General features: G+C 37.0%; 1 long non-coding RNA gene across 7 annotated transcripts; it reads left to right on the plus strand.

Moving 5' to 3' along the window:
• Positions 1-4,092: 4,092 nt before the first annotated feature.
• LOC113114286 (uncharacterized) lies at positions 4,093-17,730 on the plus strand. 7 transcript variants are annotated; one of them, XR_003293706.1, is made up of 11 exons: positions 4,093-4,636; positions 5,186-5,282; positions 5,958-6,061; positions 6,435-6,558; positions 6,971-7,089; positions 12,138-12,234; positions 12,910-13,013; positions 13,383-13,552; positions 13,915-14,033; positions 15,295-15,394; positions 15,472-17,730. It is a non-coding gene; the product is annotated as an uncharacterized LOC113114286 (long non-coding RNA). The 7 variants fall into 7 exon arrangements; XR_003293707.1 differs by having other exon boundaries at positions 12,950-13,013; XR_003293702.1 differs by having other exon boundaries at positions 12,910-13,552.
• Positions 17,731-18,548: the final 818 nt, after the last annotated feature.

An 18,548-nucleotide genomic window follows, 5' to 3' on the forward strand; every position in this document is an offset into this window, starting at 1 on the left:
CTGGTGATTGCTTTGGGAGAGTATAACAGTTGGTTTGGATATTTTCCATGCTTTTATCATCACAGAGTCAGATTGCATAACTCTCTGATCTCCTCGTTTTTTGCCCTACATTCCACCACAGCTTTAAGGCACTAGATGTTTTTGTTTTTTGAGAGACTTTTTATGTTTGCATAATCCATGTCCGGCAAACCTGCCAGACATTTGATGGTAAAGCATTGAAAATAGTCGTGTGGTGTGACAGACTAGCGCTTATTTCATTAGCATACAGCACTGAAGCATTTCTTCACAACAGCCTCGGGGAGAAGCGGACGCGGATCATAGTCACGGGTGAATCTGCAGTGACAGCAGTGTGCAGTCTGAGGAGATCGCATGAAGGAGAGGAGACTGGACCAAAACATTCACAGGAAATGTAGCCAACATTAGGTTGTGTTTGCTTCTGGGTGGTCTTTGATACAGGATATCCCAGATCAAATCAGACTTGATAACTCTTTAACGGCTGACATGTTTGTCTTGGACTGCGTCTGTTGATACTGAATGTCTTGAAACACATTGCCACATTCCACCTCTCCTTTTAATTGTGCCGCTCTGTCTGCGGTTCAGTGCCACTGTTTTATATCGTTGAAATGGACACTGCATGTTTTCAAGCGAGGAAGGAATGCATTGAGTTTGATAGCACACCAGAAACCCAAAGAATAACTGAAGCTTGCATGCAGAGAGGTTTCCCACTTAAGTTGGCAAGAAATAGAAGCTTGCCCTACATCTGTTTTCTAAATGCATGTTTATTGATCTTATTGTAGATCTTAACTTTGCTGCAAGCTCACTTTCATCTGATTCCACTGTTGGGAAAAACAATCCACATCTCAAAATCTAATCAACAGCCGATACTTGAAATCAATGTTTCCCAATCCTGTTCCTGGAGGCACACCAACAATACAGATTTTTTTAACTTTTCCCAATCAAATCAAACACACCTGATTTCACTCATCAGTTTGTTAGTAGATACTCCAGAACCTGAAATGGATGGGTCAGATAAGGGGGATATAAGCATGTGTTGCTGGTGTGCCTCCTGAAACCGGGTTGGGAAACTCTGGCATTGAATCGAGTCCACCCTACATTTTTGTTTTTGGATAAACTATTACTCTCAGATGTATGTCAATGAAGAAAAGATATGTTTCTACTTCCATCGCATCTTTAAAAGCGTATTTACTAACAGTATGCATCATCCCAAACTCTCTTTCATCGTTAAAAAAAACTACTGTCAGGATTTACACTCTTAAGGTTAGGGTTATTTATTGGCATAAGAATGGCTAAGTATGGTGACCCATACTCAGAAATCGTGCTCTGCGTTTAACCCATACAAAGTGCACACACACACACACACACCGTGAACACACACCCAGAGCAGTGTGCAGGCATTTATGCTGCGGCACCCGGGGAGCAGTTGGGGGTTCGGTGCCTTGCTCAAGGACACTTCAGTCGTGGTATTGAAGGTGGAGAGAATGCTGTACCTTCACTCTCCCCACCTACAATTCCTGCTGGCCCAAGACTCAAACTCACAACCCTTGGATTGCAAGTCCAACACTCTTACCGTTAGGCCACAACTAAATATATCATGCAATGTGATCTACTAAGGCTTGCAGCAAGGGCGTAACTTTGGGTCTACCATTGGGGGGGTTAAACTCGCGGCATATGAATAATTTTTCTTGTGTAAAAGGTAACATGCTAATTTGCATAATTTAGCCAGCCAACTCCAGTCAACAAAACAAATTCTGCAATTCCCCACTTCGGAGGTAGGAAAGGGTTCCGAGCCCCACCTGTCCCCAATCACCCAAACAAAATGTTAAATTGTTAAAATGTATTTTATTAAGATCACATTTTAAAAACGTAACATATAACAGCCTTAAAAACTTTCAAATAGAGAAAATGAAAGTGCAATTATATTATAACTTTGCATGAAATAAGACACAAAGGTAGATAAAAAAATAATAAGAAGAATGTTTGCATTTAGCCTCTGATAACATCAAATCCAGAAACTGAGAGAATACAAGTGTGGTCTGACGTTAACCTTAGTTGTGCTTTGATTAATTTTGTCACTTTGCAAACTAACTTTACACGCAAAAAAAAAAAAAAATAATAATATATACATACATACATATTATAATCATCTCAAATTGAACCGGAGGTGGTAAATTCCTAATAATAATTTAATGTTATGTATTTTTTTAGGTATTTTAATAAGATAGATACCTAAAATACGTTGCGAATGCAGCTCAACTGAAGGTGTTTGAACAACAAAACACATCCACTTGCACGTATTTGACAATCGGAATATCAGATATATCCTGCTATAGATAACAAATTTGTGAAATTTGAATAAAAAAGGAAATAAAAGCAGATCATCCGTCATTCAGCGCTGACAAGCAATGATTGACGCGTCTCCATGGGAACCATAAAGCGATACTACGTTCGCCTTGAAAAACTTTTAAACTTACGTGTGAAAAGGTTAAGTAAGGCTTACATTTAAACGTGTCTTTGTTTTGTTTTGAGTGTATGGTCAATAAATAAATTAATTAAAAATATGGGCACAAAACCTGTTTGTCATGTGTCTACTCCCCACACTTTGAGAAACGCTGAGCTAACTTAACAGCTACATACATTACAGGGGGGTACATTACAGATTATTTAAAATATGATACTATCTTTCTTGCTGGCAAATGAAATTACTAAAGAAAACGAACAAAAGTATTCATTCTGAATATGTCATATTATTTTAATCTGATCTGATTTTTGGGGGGGTCATGACCCCCGTAACCCCCCCCCCCCGCAAATTACGCGCATGGCTTGCAGTAGTCCAAAAAGCATGTCTTAACCTATTTTGATCATGACACAGCTGTAATAATGCATTGCATTGACCATTATGGACATTATCTGGCTATGTGTGTGTTCTTTCATTTGCGCATTGTCAGTAGATCACCTTCAAAACTTTCCCATCAGCGCTTTTATTTGTATTTTTTTACCCCTAGACATTTCATTGAAACCATCGTTGTATGGATGCTTGCATCCTTATCCTTGATCCATTTAAATGAACAGTCCCTTTAACCCACACAAATGTTATGGTGACATGATAAGGTGCTTTAGTAAATGTCACTCTTTCCTGTCATTATGTTCATCTTGGAGATTGAAAAATTTTCTTTTTTGAGACCCCAGGAACTCAAATTCAGACCCAGAACAATAAAACACACAGAAGAGGTGGGAGTTTGTGGCCCAAAATTAAATGTAGCTCGACTATGCCACCCAATTAAAGAGCTGGGACTCTAAATAAAAGTAGCCTTATCTTTTATTTGCAAGTTATTTTAGTTTGGTGGGAGCAACACAACAAATATACCCAGACAACAGTTCAATATACAAATATATTTATTATGATCTCGAATTATACATTTGAGTCAGTTTGGGAGTTCGGAGCATGAATCATTTGAGTCAGTTTAGCAGTTCGGCGCGTGAATCATTTGATTCAGTTCGGGAGTTCGGAGTGTGAATCATTTTAATTAGTTTCGGGAGTTCGGAGCGGTTTCGCGAATCATTTGAGTCAGTTTGTGGATCGCGAATCATTTGAGTCAGTTCGGGAGTTCGCGGATCAATTGAATCAGTTCGAGAGTTCGTAGCGGGTTCGCGAATCATTTGAGTCAGTTCGGGAGATCGCGGATCAATTGAATCGTTCGTGAGTTCGTAGCGGGTTCGCGAATCATTTGAATCAGTTCGGGAGTTCGTAGCAGGTTCGCGAATCATTTTAATCAGTTCGTGAGTTCGTAGCGGGTTCGCGAATCATTTGAGTCAGTTTGGAGATCGCGAATCATTTGAATCAGTTCGCGGGAGTTCGTAGCGGGATCGCGAATCATTTTAATCAGTTCGGGAGTTCGTAGCGGGATTGCGAATCATTTTAATCAGTTCGTGAGTTCGGGTCCGCGAATCATTTGAGTCAGTTTGGGGTTCGCGAATCATTTGAGTCAGTTTGGGAATTCGTAGCGGGATCGCGAATCATTTTAGTCAGTTCGTGAGTTCGTAGCGGGTTCGCGAATCATTTGAGTCAGTTTGGGGATCGCGAATCATTTGAACCAGTTCGGGAGTTCGTAGCGGGTTAGCGAAAGCATCGATTCAACGTCGAAAACACGTTGACTCATCAACCGACACAGCCTATGCATCTGATCGAAATCATAGTCGGATCTATGTTGAAACTTGATCAGAGGCATCGGAGATCTGCGCGTGCACTCTCACAGAAAAAAAAAGGAGAAAAACTAAATGTATTTTTCTTCATTATTTTATATAGCCTTGTGGGGTGTCCATCTGCCACTGAATGTGTATTTTTTTAAGGAAACAAACGGTGAGAAAACAAATAGAGTGCAAGCGTTAGAGGGTCAAGTCAACTATTAGGTCTCACAGTATACACACACAAGCAGAGTGTTTCTGTAAAATTAAATAAATGTAAATTCGGCGTGTTTTAATGAGCGCGCGCTGAACATTGGAGTAGCTTTCATTCAGATTCAAACACTGGAGCGGAGGGAGTTGCCATGGAAACGTGGCAATCGACAACACTGTCAAGCTGCAGCTCTGTTTCTCACTGCTGTTTTCACTGCTTTCGGTAAGTTTAGTAAATTAAAAAAAATATTGCAAAAATATCAAATGCCACTGTTCCTGACATCTGCTTGTATTTGACCAACATCTGTTGAATTTACTTCATAGAAATGGTTTAGTGTTTTCGAACAAGTCCGTTAGCATCTTAACCGTTATCAGAGGAGGTAACTTATGCTAACTCCATAGACTGAGCTTTTCATGAAGAGTTTGGGATTTTAATAGCACATTTATGTGTAGATGAGAGGCATTGACAGTTCTGTAAAATATTTGCTGGTCATTTTTCAATTGATGATTGAAAATAGGCTTTTTTTATTTAACCTAAATATACACTAACGTTACCGTTAATTAGTCATGTCATTACATCAGCGTCACATTTCAAACGCATTTTGATCTCGTCTAATGGTAAACAAATATTGATAAAAACTGTTCAGGATATTTATCAAATACATATTCTTTCTCTTTTCTACATTTCTAGTAGCTTGGTTTATTGTGATAAAACTGTCATTGTATACTGAATATTGTTGGCTCTGTGAAAGATTGCTTGTTATATTTCTAGATTCTTCTAGTGTTTGATGGCCTTCTGCATTCCAGAGTCTGAGCAAACCTCCTGTCCAACAACATCTCCAAGGCACACTGAACCAAATGACTAGCAGGTTAACCCCGAACATACACTAATGCTATCCTTACCAATTTCTGAAATAATATTACAATTTAAAATAGCAGTTTTCTGTGAAATTTAATTTATTTCTGTGATGTGCAGCTGTATTTTCAGCATCATTAATCCACTTCAGTGTCACATGATCTTCAGAAATCATTCTAATATGATGATTTACTGCTCAGAAACATTTCTGATTATTAACAATGTTGAAAACAGTTGTGCTGCACAATATATGAATATATATATATATATATAGAGAGAGAGAGAGAGAGAGAATTCTTTGATAAATAGATATATCTTCTTGACACTAACTTTTGATTAATTTAATGTGTCCTTGCTGAATAAAAATATGAATTTATTTTTAAAAATGTAGTGTACATAAACATTTAGAAGTTTGGGGTCTATATAACAATCAAGCTTTAAAATAAATAAATAAACTCTATGCTGTTATAAAAAGTTTGACACAAAAATATAAAACAGCTGTTTTTTTTAACATTCATATTTATCAGAAGTGTTTCTTTGGCAAAGAGCAGCATATTATAATGATTTCTGGAGGATCATATGACGCTAAAGACTAAAGTGATGCTGAAAAATCTGCTTCGATCATAGCAATCAATTGACCCTTCGCAAAAAACCCACCCTCCTTAAAAACTGTTGCTATGTCTGACAGGCCATCCTGCTCTCACAGTACACACCTTGTTCTCACACAGTGACAAGGGGAATAGAGGAAACTGACAACACACAGACAGAAGAAGACAGAGAAGGTCACTTCTGGTATTAAACAAGTTTTCAGCTCTCAAATTTGGTCCCTTTTTTTTTTTTTTTGTAAGAAATTCAAACAATAAATAGTGTTTTGTGCTGTTTTAATATGTTACAGATCACTGTAGTGCCTCAGTTCAAGCAGCACACATGAACCGATTGATTTATATTTAATTTAAGCACAAAATAAAAGATGTCACACGTCTTTATACAACATTTTTCAAGTTTAAGTCCACCGAAGTTAATCTACTTTCCTGTCTACCGTATTTTCTGCACCATAAGGTGCACTGGATTATATGGCTCAGTCTCAAAACTGTGAGTTTAGTTCTACTTTATTCTACTTTTAACAATACACTCACATTATTTTTTAATCAATTTTCTCCCACAGAACCATCAAAGTCCTCATCTTCTGTGTCTGAATTGAACAGCTGGGCAGCAGCTTTTGAACAGCTTTCACCATCAAACATGCCGGGTTCCCTCTCATCATGGTTTATCCTGCCAGAATACGTAGTGTACGTATTACATCCCTGTGTCAGCGGGAAATGGTCCGACAGGTTAACAGAGCACTTACCAAAGTCGCACAACAACATTTTTACAGATTTTGGAACTCAGTGTACACATAAGGTACAGCGGATTATTAGGTGCACGCCCGATTTTTGAGAAAATGAAAGGCTCTTAGATGAATATTATAGTGTGGAAAATATGGTACTATATTGTCAGGCATGATGGCAGTATTGGCGTTATGATAGGTCAGATCACCTGTCAATCAAGCCCACTGTGAACGTTCAATGACATTTTAACATGTATTTACAAAGAAAACATCTCATGTTTCACTTCTTTTAAATGTGATGAAATAAATCATCTTTTGTGTGAAATGTAAATAGCTATGCTAATCTTTCTCCTTTTGTTTTCCTGTTTCTCCAGCCTCGCGTGTGGAGACTTCAGAAGATGTCAGACCTCACAAAGATTTCAGATGATGGAAACTATAGATGAACATGCAAAGTTGCTAAATAATCCCTATAAATTAATCATTGCCCTAAAAGGTAAGTTTGCAGGCTGATTTAAGGTGTGCTCCTACATTTTCTGCTTGTACTCCTATGTATTTATGATACAAATGTAAATGACTGTAAATGAACATAAAGAGCTATTGCATGCCTTTCTCATAAGCACTCTCCTGTTAGCAATGCTAATTTTATTTAACAATGTTATTACTAAGATCATTAAAAAAAGTAATTGTGATGAGTGGGGTGGGGCCGAGAGCCTTGGGAACGGAGCGAGGCCGGTCAAGTGATTGGGAAATTAGTAGGGATGGGTATCGAAAACCAGTTCCAAATGTCCAAGAACCGGGTATTAGATAAGACGCGTGCATTTCGATTCTGCTTAACGATTCCAGCGTACGAATTCCAATTTGATTAAAAACGATTAAGTGCAGGAATGGAAATAATTTGCGCCCTGTTTGTGTGCAGCGTGCATGAAGCGCAAGCGCGTGCACAGAGAGCAGCTGTTGCGCTGCGGGTTCCGTTCTTGGACTGTTCCGTGTATATCCACTGTAGAAAAGGTTGTTCAGAGTCGAAACTGACTTTCATATTTGTCGACCAATATACAGAAAACTACATCAGTATATCATCATAAACACAACCGTTTTCGTCTTAAGTGAATGTGAACAGATGAAAACATGTACTATGTACAGTGTTTTTGCTTAAAGAGACAGCCCAATGATCACGTTGGCTGTCATTAATGTTAATCGAAGAACAAAGGAAACCATTCACTGATCTTGACTGAATATATTTGATAACTTTAATTGATTAATCTTTATTTTAATTATAAAGAAAACTATGCAGTGTTTTTAAACTTTTAATTACAGTTTCTGTACCTGAAATGTTGTTTAGTTGTATTTATTTATGATATTGCTTATTGGTTTGTTTGTTCCTATCTTATTACTGACTGTTTACTTGTATTTAACACTTTAATATATTAAATTTATATTAATTTAGTATAGTTGTTTTTGCTATGGTATTTTTTTAAAGCACAGGCAAAATTCCTCTTGCAGTTTTTTGTAGGCTGCTGATTAGGGCTGTCAACGAATATTCTAAATTCGAATATGTATTCGAATAGTTTTTAAAAAACGATTTTCGAAGGTGAAAATTAATATTCGAATAAAAAAAAAATATGGAGAAAAACTTCCGCGGTAGTAGAGGCGTGGTGGTCTTCTTTGCGAGTGGGCGCGCTAGCGCGCCTGAGGGTTCAGGGACAGGTCACAGCCTCACATCTCTGTGAGGCTCAAATGTGCACCCAAAGGAGCATGGCATAATGTGTGAAACTCCAGCTAAACAGTCACGCCTTGACACTTAACGTTACTTTGCATTGCCCGCCGCAACGTTAGTAGATACTCCAGAACCTGAAATGGATGGGTCAGATAAGGGGGATATAAGCATGTGTTGCTGGTGTGCCTCCTGAAACCGGGTTGTATGTCAATGAAGAAAAGATATGTTTCTACTTCCATCGCATCTTTAAAAGCGTATTTACTAACAGTATGCATCATCCCAAACTCTCTTTCATCGTTAAAAAAAACTACTGTCAGGATTTACACTCTTTAGGTTAGGGTTATTTATTGGCATAAGAATGGCTAAGTATGGTGACCCATACTCAGAAATCGTGCTCTGCGTTTAACCCATACAAAGTGCACACACACACACACACACCGTGAACACACACCCAGAGCAGTGTGCAGGCATTTATGCTGCGGCACCCGGGGAGCAGTTGGGGGTTCGGTGCCTTGCTCAAGGACACTTCAGTCGTGGTATTGAAGGTGGAGAGAATGCTGTACCTTCACTCCCCCCACCTACAATTCCTGCTGGCCCAAGACTCAAACTCACAACCCTTGGATTGCAAGTCCAACACTCTTACCGTTAGGCCACAACTAAATATATCATGCAATGTGATCTACTAAGGCTTGCAGCAAGGGCGTAACTTTGGGTCTACCATTGGGGGGGTTAAACTCGCGGCATATGAATAATTTTTCTTGTGTAAAAGATAACATGCTAATTTGCATAATTTAGCCAGCCAACTCCAGTCAACAAAACAAATTCTGCCATTCCCCACTTCGGAGGTAGGAAAGGGTTCCGAGCCCCACCTGTCCCCAATCACCCAAACAAAATGTTAAATTGTTAAAATGTATTTTATTAAGATCACATTTTAAAAACGTAACATATAACAGCCTTAAAAACTTTCAAATAGAGAAAATGAAAGTGCAATTATATTATAACTTTGCATGAAATAAGACACAAAGGTAGATAAAAAAATAATAAGAAGAATGTTTGCATTTAGCCTCTGATAACATCAAATCCAGAAACTGAGAGAATACAAGTGTGGTCTGACGTTAACCTTAGTTGTGCTTTGATTAATTTTGTCACTTTGCAAACTAACTTTACACGCAAAAAAATAATAATAATAATATATACATACATACATATTATAATCATCTCAAATTGAACCGGAGGTGGTAAATTCCTAATAATAATTTAATGTTATGTATTTTTTTAGGTATTTTAATAAGATAGATACCTAAAATACGTTGCGAATGCAGCTCAACTGAAGGTGTTTGAACAACAAAACACATCCACTTGCACGTATTTGACAATCAGAATATCAGATATATCCTGCTATAGATAACAAATTTGTGAAATTTGAATAAAAAAGGAAATAAAAGCAGATCATCCGTCATTCAGCGCTGACAAGCAATGATTGACGCGTCTCCATGGGAACCATAAAGCGATACTACGTTCGCCTTGAAAAACTTTTAAACTTACGTGTGAAAAGGTTAAGTAAGGCTTACATTTAAACGTGTCTTTGTTTTGTTTTGAGTGTATGGTCAATAAATTAATTAATTAAAAATATGGGCACAAAACCTGTTTGTCATGTGTCTACTCCCCACACTTTGAGAAACGCTGAGCTAACTTAACAGCTACATACATTACAGGGGGGTACATTACAGATTATTTAAAATATGATACTATCTTTCTTGCTGGCAAATGAAATTACTAAAGAAAACGAACAAAAGTATTCATTCTGAATATGTCATATTATTTTAATCTGATCTGATTTTTGGGGGGGTCATGACCCCCGTAACCCCGAACCCCAGGAACTCAAATTCAGACCCAGAACAATAAAACACACAGAAGAGGTGGGAGTTTGTGGCCCAAAATTAAATGTAGCTCGACTATGCCACCCAATTAAAGAGCTGGGACTCTAAATAAAAGTAGCCTTATCTTTCATTTGCAAGTTATTTTAGTTTGGTGGGAGCAACACAACAAATATACCCAGACAACAGTTCAATATACAAATATATTTATTATGATCTCGAATTATACATTTGAGTCAGTTTGGGAGTTCGGAGCATGAATCATTTGAGTCAGTTTAGCAGTTCGGCGCGTGAATCATTTGATTCAGTTCGGGAGTTCGGAGTGTGAATCATTTTAATTAGTTTCGGGAGTTCGGAGCGGTTTCGCGAATCATTTGAGTCAGTTTGTGGATCGCGAATCATTTGAGTCAGTTCGGGAGTTCGCGGATCAATTGAATCAGTTCGAGAGTTCGTAGCGGGTTCGCGAATCATTTGAGTCAGTTCGGGAGATCGCGGATCAATTGAATCGTTCATGAGTTCGTAGCGGGTTCGCGAATCATTTGAATCAGTTCGGGAGTTCGTAGCGGGTTCGCGAATCATTTTAATCAGTTCGTGAGTTCGTAGTGGGTTCGCGAATCATTTGAGTCAGTTTGGAGATCGCGAATCATTTGAATCAGTTCGCGGGAGTTCGTAGCGGGATCGCGAATCATTTTAATCAGTTCGGGAGTTCGTAGCGGGATTGCGAATCATTTTAATCAGTTCGTGAGTTCGGGTCCGCGAATCATTTGAGTCAGTTTGGGAATTCGTAGCGGGATCGCGAATCATTTTAGTCAGTTCGTGAGTTCGTAGCGGGTTCGCGAATCATTTGAGTCAGTTTGGGGATCGCGAATCATTTGAACCAGTTCGGGAGTTCGTAGCGGGTTAGCGAAAGCATCGATTCAACGTCGAAAACACGTTGACTCATCAACCGACACAGCCTATGCATCTGATCGAAATCATAGTCGGATCTATGTTGAAACTTGATCAGAGGCATCAGAGATCTGCGCGTGCACTCTCACAGAAAAAAAAAGGAGAAAAACTAAATGTATTTTTCTTCATTATTTTATATAGCCTTGTGGGGTGTCCATCTGCCACTGAATGTGTATTTTTTTAAGGAAACAAACGGTGAGAAAACAAATAGAGTGCAAGCGTTAGAGGGTCAAGTCAACTATTAGGTCTCACAGTATACACACACAAGCAGAGTGTTTCTGTAAAATTAAATAAATGTAAATTCGGCGTGTTTTAATGAGCGCGCGCTGAACATTGGAGTAGATTTCATTCAGATTCAAACACTGGAGCGGAGGGAGTTGCCATGGAAACGTGGCAATCGACAACACTGTCAAGCTGCAGCTCTGTTTCTCACTGCTGTTTTCACTGCTTTCGGTAAGTTTAGTAAATTAAAAAAAATATTGCAAAAATATCAAATGCCACTGTTCCTGACATCTGCTTGTATTTGACCAACATCTGTTGAATTTACTTCATAGAAATGGTTTAGTGTTTTCGAACAAGTCCGTTAGCATCTTAACCGTTATCAGAGGAGGTAACTTATGCTAACTCCATAGACTGAGCTTTTCATGAAGAGTTTGGGATTTTAATAGCACATTTATGTGTAGATGAGAGGCATTGACAGTTCTGTAAAATATTTGCTGGTCATTTTTCAATTGATGATTGAAAATAGGCTTTTTTTATTTAACCTAAATATACACTAACGTTACCGTTAATTAGTCATGTCATTACATCAGCGTCACATTTCAAACGCATTTTGATCTCGTCTAATGGTAAACAAATATTGATAAAAACTGTTCAGGATATTTATCAAATACATATTCTTTCTCTTTTCTACATTTCTAGTAGCTTGGTTTATTGTGATAAAACTGTCATTGTATACTGAATATTGTTGGCTCTGTGAAAGATTGCTTGTTATATTTCTAGATTCTTCTAGTGTTTGATGGCCTTCTGCATTCCAGAGTCTGAGCAAACCTCCTGTCCAACAACATCTCCAAGGCACACTGAACCAAATGACTAGCAGGTTAACCCCGAACATACACTAATGCTATCCTTACCAATTTCTGAAATAATATTACAATTTAAAATAGCAGTTTTCTGTGAAATTTAATTTATTTCTGTGATGTGCAGCTGTATTTTCAGCATCATTAATCCAGTCTTCAGTGTCACATGATCTTCAGAAATCATTCTAATATGATGATTTACTGCTCAGAAACATTTCTGATTATTAACAATGTTGAAAACAGTTGTGCTGCACTATATATGAATATATATATATATATAGAGAGAGAGAGAGAGAGAGAATTCTTTGATAAATAGATATATCTTCTTGACACTAACTTTTGATTAATTTAATGTGTCCTTGCTGAATAAAAATATGAATTTATTTTTAAAAATGTAGTGTACATAAACATTTAGAAGTTTGGGGTCTATATAACAATCAAGCTTTAAAATAAATAAATAAACTCTATGCTGTTATAAAAAGTTTGACACAAAAATATAAAACAGCTGTTTTTTTTAACATTCATATTTATCAGAAGTGTTTCTTTGGCAAAGAGCAGCATATTATAATGATTTCTGGAAGATCATATGACGCTAAAGACTAAAGTGATGCTGAAAAATCTGCTTCGATCATAGCAATCAATTGACCCTTCGCAAAAAACCCACCCTCCTTAAAAACTGTTGCTATGTCTGACAGGCCATCCTGCTCTCACAGTACACACCTTGTTCTCACACAGTGACAAGGGGAATAGAGGAAACTGACAACACACAGACAGAAGAAGACAGAGAAGGTCACTTCTGGTATTAAACAAGTTTTCAGCTCTCAAATTTGGTCCCTTTTTTTTTTTAAAGAAATTCAAACAATAAATAGTGTTTTGTGCTGTTTTAATATGTTACAGATCACTGTAGTGCCTCAGTTCAGCAGCACACATGAACCGATTGATTTATATTTAATTTAAGCACAAAATAAAAGATGTCACACGTCTTTATACAACATTTTTCAAGTTTAAGTCCACACGAAATTAATCTACTTTCCTGTCTACCGTATTTTCTGCACCATAAGGTGCACTGGATTATATGGCGCAGTCTCAAAACTGTGAGTTTAGTTCTACTTTATTCTACTATTTAACAATACACCCACATTATTTTTTAATCAATTTTCTCCCACAGAACCATCAAAGTCCTCATCTTCTGTGTCTGAATTGAACAGCTGGGCAACAGCTTTTGAACAGCTTTCACCATCAAACATGCCGGGTTCCCTCTCATCATGGTTTATCCTGCCAGAATACGTAGTGTAGGTATTACATCCCTGTGTCAGCGGGAAATGGTCCGACAGTCAGGTAAACAGAGCACTTACCAAAGTCGCACAACAACATTTTTACAGATTTTGGAACTCAGTGTACACATAAGGCACACCGGATTATCAGGTGCACGCCCGATTTTTGAGAAAATTAAAGATGAATATTATAGTGCGGAAAATATGGTACTATATTGTCAGGCATGATGGCAGTATTGGTGTTATGATAGGTCAGATCACCTGTCAATCAAACTCACTGTGAACGTTCAATGACATTTTAACATGTATTTACAAAGAAAACATCTCATGTTTCACTTCTTTTAAATGTGATGAAATTAATCATCTTTTGTGTGAAATATAAATAGCTATGCTAATCTTTCTCCTTTTGTTTTCCTGTTTCTCCAGCCTCGCGTGTGGAGACTTCAGAAGATGTCAGACCTCACAAAGATTTCAGATGATGGAAACTATAGATGAACATGCAAAGCTGCTAAATAATCCTTATAAATTAATCATTGCCCTAAAAGGTAAGTTTGCAGGCTGATTTAAGGTGTGCTCCTACATTTTCTGCTTGTACTCCTATGTATTTATGATACAAATGTAAATGACTGTAAATGAACATAAAAAGCTATTGCATGCCTTTCTCATAAACACTCTCCTGTTAGCAATGCTAATTTTATTTAACAATGTTATTACTGAGATCATTAAAAAAAGTAATTGTGATGAGTGGGGTGGGGCCGAGAGCCTTGGGAACGGAGCGAGGCCGGTCAAGTGATTGGGAAATTAGTAGGGATGGGTATCGAAAACCGGTTCCAAATTTCCAAGAACCGGGTATTAGATAAGACGCGTGCATTTCGATTCTGCTTAACGATTCCAGCGTACGAATTCCAATTTGATTAAAAACGATTAAGTGCAGGAATGGAAATAATTTGCGCCCTGTTTGTGTGCAGCGTGCACAGAGAGCAGCTGTTGTGCTGCGGGTTCCCGGTTTGTGTCCGTTCTTGGACTGTTCCGTGTATATCCACTGTAGAAAAGGTTGTTCAGAGTCGAAACTGACTTCTTTCATATTTGTCAACCAATATACAGAAAACTACATCAGTATATCATCATAAACACAACCGTTTTCGTCTTAAGTGAATGTGAACAGATGAAAACATGTACTATGTACAGTGTTTTTGCTTAAAGAGACAGCCCAATGATCACGTTGGCTGTCATTAATGTTAATCGAAGAACAAAGGAAACCATTCACTGATCTTGACTGAATATATTTAATAACTTTAATTGATTAATCTTTATTTTATTTATAAAGAAAACTATGCAGTGTTTTTAAACTTTTAATTACAGTTTCTGTACCTGAAATGTTGTTTAGTTGTATTTATTTATGATATTGCTTATTGATTTGTTTGTTCCTATCTTATTACTGACTGTTTACTTGTGTTTAACACTTAATATTCGAACGTCATTATTGAGCAATTTTGACAGCCCTACTGCTGATTTTTGCTCATGTTATTCAGCTAAAAGACAGAATACGTGTTTGAAATCTAAATGAATTTTTTTTTAATATTGGATTTATCTATATTTTGTTTTTGTGCGTGACAGTCATCTGCGAGGGGTTGGCACGATGTTTTGTCTTTATTTTATTATTAAAGCTTCGTTTGATTGTCCGCCGGTTCCCGCCTCCTCCTTCCTGAGATTGTGAAGTTTTTATGCCGTTACAGTAATATTGTGACTTTATTAAACGATCCTCTACGAAAATACAGTTTCACAGTGTTATCAATGTACTTTCAGGGAGGAACTTGTCAGCAAATCTACTTCACAGCACATCAGTGAAAGCAGTTGACAGTTACAAACGTGTGTGTTGGATCAGGGTCAGATCTGAATTCTGATGGTACGTAGATCTCCAGGAACAGGATTGTACAGACCTGTTATATTGGTAATGCATGATGGATTTTGTTTTTATTGAAGGTTTCCTGTGATGACTGTTGAAGAGATCAGCGCATCAGATGTTGGCCTGGACAGCTGTACACCTACAGTACACCACACTGACTTCTTTGCATGGATAGCTGACTACTACTATGTTCTGTAAAGGTATTATTATAGCAAACCTGAGCACCTGTGACAGTGGAAATGTTGTAATGAATAGTCACACATGCAAATTTGTAAATTGAAAGTCACAGATACATATATATATATTTTACTAATTCTCTTCAGCAAACACAACACAACAGTTACACCATTTCATATTCAGAGGTGCACAAACCTTATTCTACAAATAAGAGAACAACAGCATAGACCCTTTGCACGTGACGTCACCCTCTACTTGCGCGAATTGTGAACGCCATGACGAACGGCAGAAGAGCTTTGCTGTAGGACGGACGGCAAGCCAAACGAGTACGAGTTTGTGTTCGTTCATGTAATAAAAATGTTTGTTTTGTTTTTTTACTTGTAAGCACAGTGCAGTGATAATGGTCAAACTGTGTATTTACAATGTTAAAGTGGCCGACAACAATAAATATTCTCTTTAGGAATAAAACTGCAATGTTTTTTAACTGTGCAGAGCAGTAACGTAAGCTGAATAGTTAAGCCTACTACGCTACTGTAATTTTAATATTGGTCATTGTGGAGGTACTTGGACGGCCAAATATTTTCTGAGGTGGTACTTGGTATAAAACGTTATAGATCAACTGCATTAGAAAGTTGCATTGGCACAGTGAACAACGGTAACTTAAGTGGGTAGCCACAAATGACCAGGTCCTCTAAAAACAGGTTACATTACGTTACAAAGAACTGGTAAGCATCCAGGCTTTTAAAAGCTTTGACATCAGCACCAGTGTATGTGGATACCCCGTTTACCACATAGTGGTACAGATTGTGGGGAATGAAGTTGGGTAGACTCTGTGATTTAATGAGGTCTGTGAAAATGGAGGGAAAAGGTAAGGATCGGTATCCAATCCTACGATCTCCAAGTTCTCCAAATACCGTTCTTTGTGAGCACCTACCAGATGCCGTACCTTGACCGATAACGACACCACAGCTTGTTCAATAGAAGAAGCCATAAAGTTTAGTGTTATTTATTTTAAACTGAATGAAACTTCCCTCTCGTCCACTACTATTTAGCTTGTGCTTCCGGTGATTCTGCCGTCTGTCATGGCGTCGTCGCATGGTCGTAGTCACGTGTTTGCAAAGGGTCTATAAAAGTGCTCAGTTTAGCCCCTTTCACACTGAGATTCTAGATACTACATGGGTAATGTGTCCTGCCAATTGTTCCCGGATCGTTCAATTTTGGTTCATTCACACTGCCAGTGATTTTCTGGAATCTGTGTGTGCGTTCACACACAAACCATAAAGATCCCATAAAGACACATGACATTACGATGTGACGTGTTTTGTTTCACTTAAGCTGGCGAACGATGTCAGCCTCAGAACGGATATTGTGGAACTAACTGATCTCTGCTTCATTACAATTTGCACATATTTTTTCGTCACAAACATTGATCTGCCTTTTTTTTGGGACCACCGTGCATTGTGAAAGGGGCTTTAGTCTAGCATACTACAAATAAGTTATTTATTTACTATTATTATTATTTTACAAATTAGAGCAAATTGAATGGAAATTAATTGAATAGAAAAGGTAAGTGCTTTGGAAATAACAGAAGACTCAGCTGCTCAAATTAATAAAGGCAGGTCATTCTACCATGATCTTCTCTACAAATATTACTATTCTCATAAAGTCTGTAAATATGTCCAATAAACACATTTCAGTAAAAAAACTATTCAATAATATGAGCAAAATGAAATGCAGCCCTGCATAAATCTGGTGTAACTGAGGCTGTGAATTTGTTAATTTGTAGAATAGGATTTATGCACCTGTAGAGAAGATTTTGAGAAGGTTTTGTTGTGTTTGTGAGAGAGAAAGAAACAAAATACAAGCTTGCAACTCCGAAAACACTTTCTTGATGATTTATTGAAATATTCTCTACAAATACAAATTCCAATGTCACAAGTGCTCAATTTTGTTATAATAATGTACAAAGTGTCTCGATTGTACAGTAGATGTACTGTATGCAAATATAACAAAGGGACATTAATAACTGAATATTCAGGGGATGCAAACTTACCACTTTTAAGTAAAAATTTACATTTTGAATCCAAAAATCATTTGCATGTTTTGTGTAGATCCAAAGAGTTTTTAAAAGCTTATTAGTTAAATAGCACATGCTAAATAACAAGGCATTTTTTGTTTACATTTTATATATGTAATAAAAAAAAAAGAAATACATGTTTTATATCAAATGTTGCCATTTTATATGAAAATATACAAAAGATAATATTTTAAAGGCACATGATAAAAAAAATTACCCCCAAACTTTAGAGAATTTAATCATGGAGTCATAGGACATATATATATATATAAAATAATACACTAAAAATTTACTATATTGTCTAATTGTGGCCTACATGATCAAACCTGACCTGATAAGGTCACATCCCTGATATTACAAACAACTGAAGTTTTGATTGCAAATGAAAACTGATTGGTCTACTATGTACTTCTGTCTTCTTTATAAATCATCATCTCACTCATGTCTTTTATTTTGTGGAACACAAAAGCAAAGAGTGACAGCCTCAGTCACCATTATTTTTTTATATGTGTATAATATATATATAATATTTTTTGAAAAGCAGTGATAGTGAACTGTGACTGAGGCTGTCAGTTTTTTTAAGGTTCTGCCTTGCATCTTCTTTTGTGACCCACTGAAAATAAGTCAAACACATTTGGTCATGTGTTTTTTTTTATTCAGTGAATATAGCTTTTAATTTGTTACTTGACACAATTTATATTAGCCTATAATATACCTTATACCTATTTGTTTGTGTGTATTTGTGTGTAAAAGCATTTTCTTGACTTAGAAGGTTTGTGCTCTACACATGTATTTGTAACTGTGTATAAACTGTATTGTATAAATAATAAATAAATTGTGACTGAATGTGATGTGTTTAATAAAGTTTTACTTATACGGTCTAATTTATTTAGTAGTAAG

This window comes from Carassius auratus, chromosome 14 (genome assembly GCF_003368295.1).
Source record: "Carassius auratus strain Wakin chromosome 14, ASM336829v1, whole genome shotgun sequence".
NCBI lineage: Eukaryota > Metazoa > Chordata > Actinopteri > Cypriniformes > Cyprinidae > Carassius > Carassius auratus.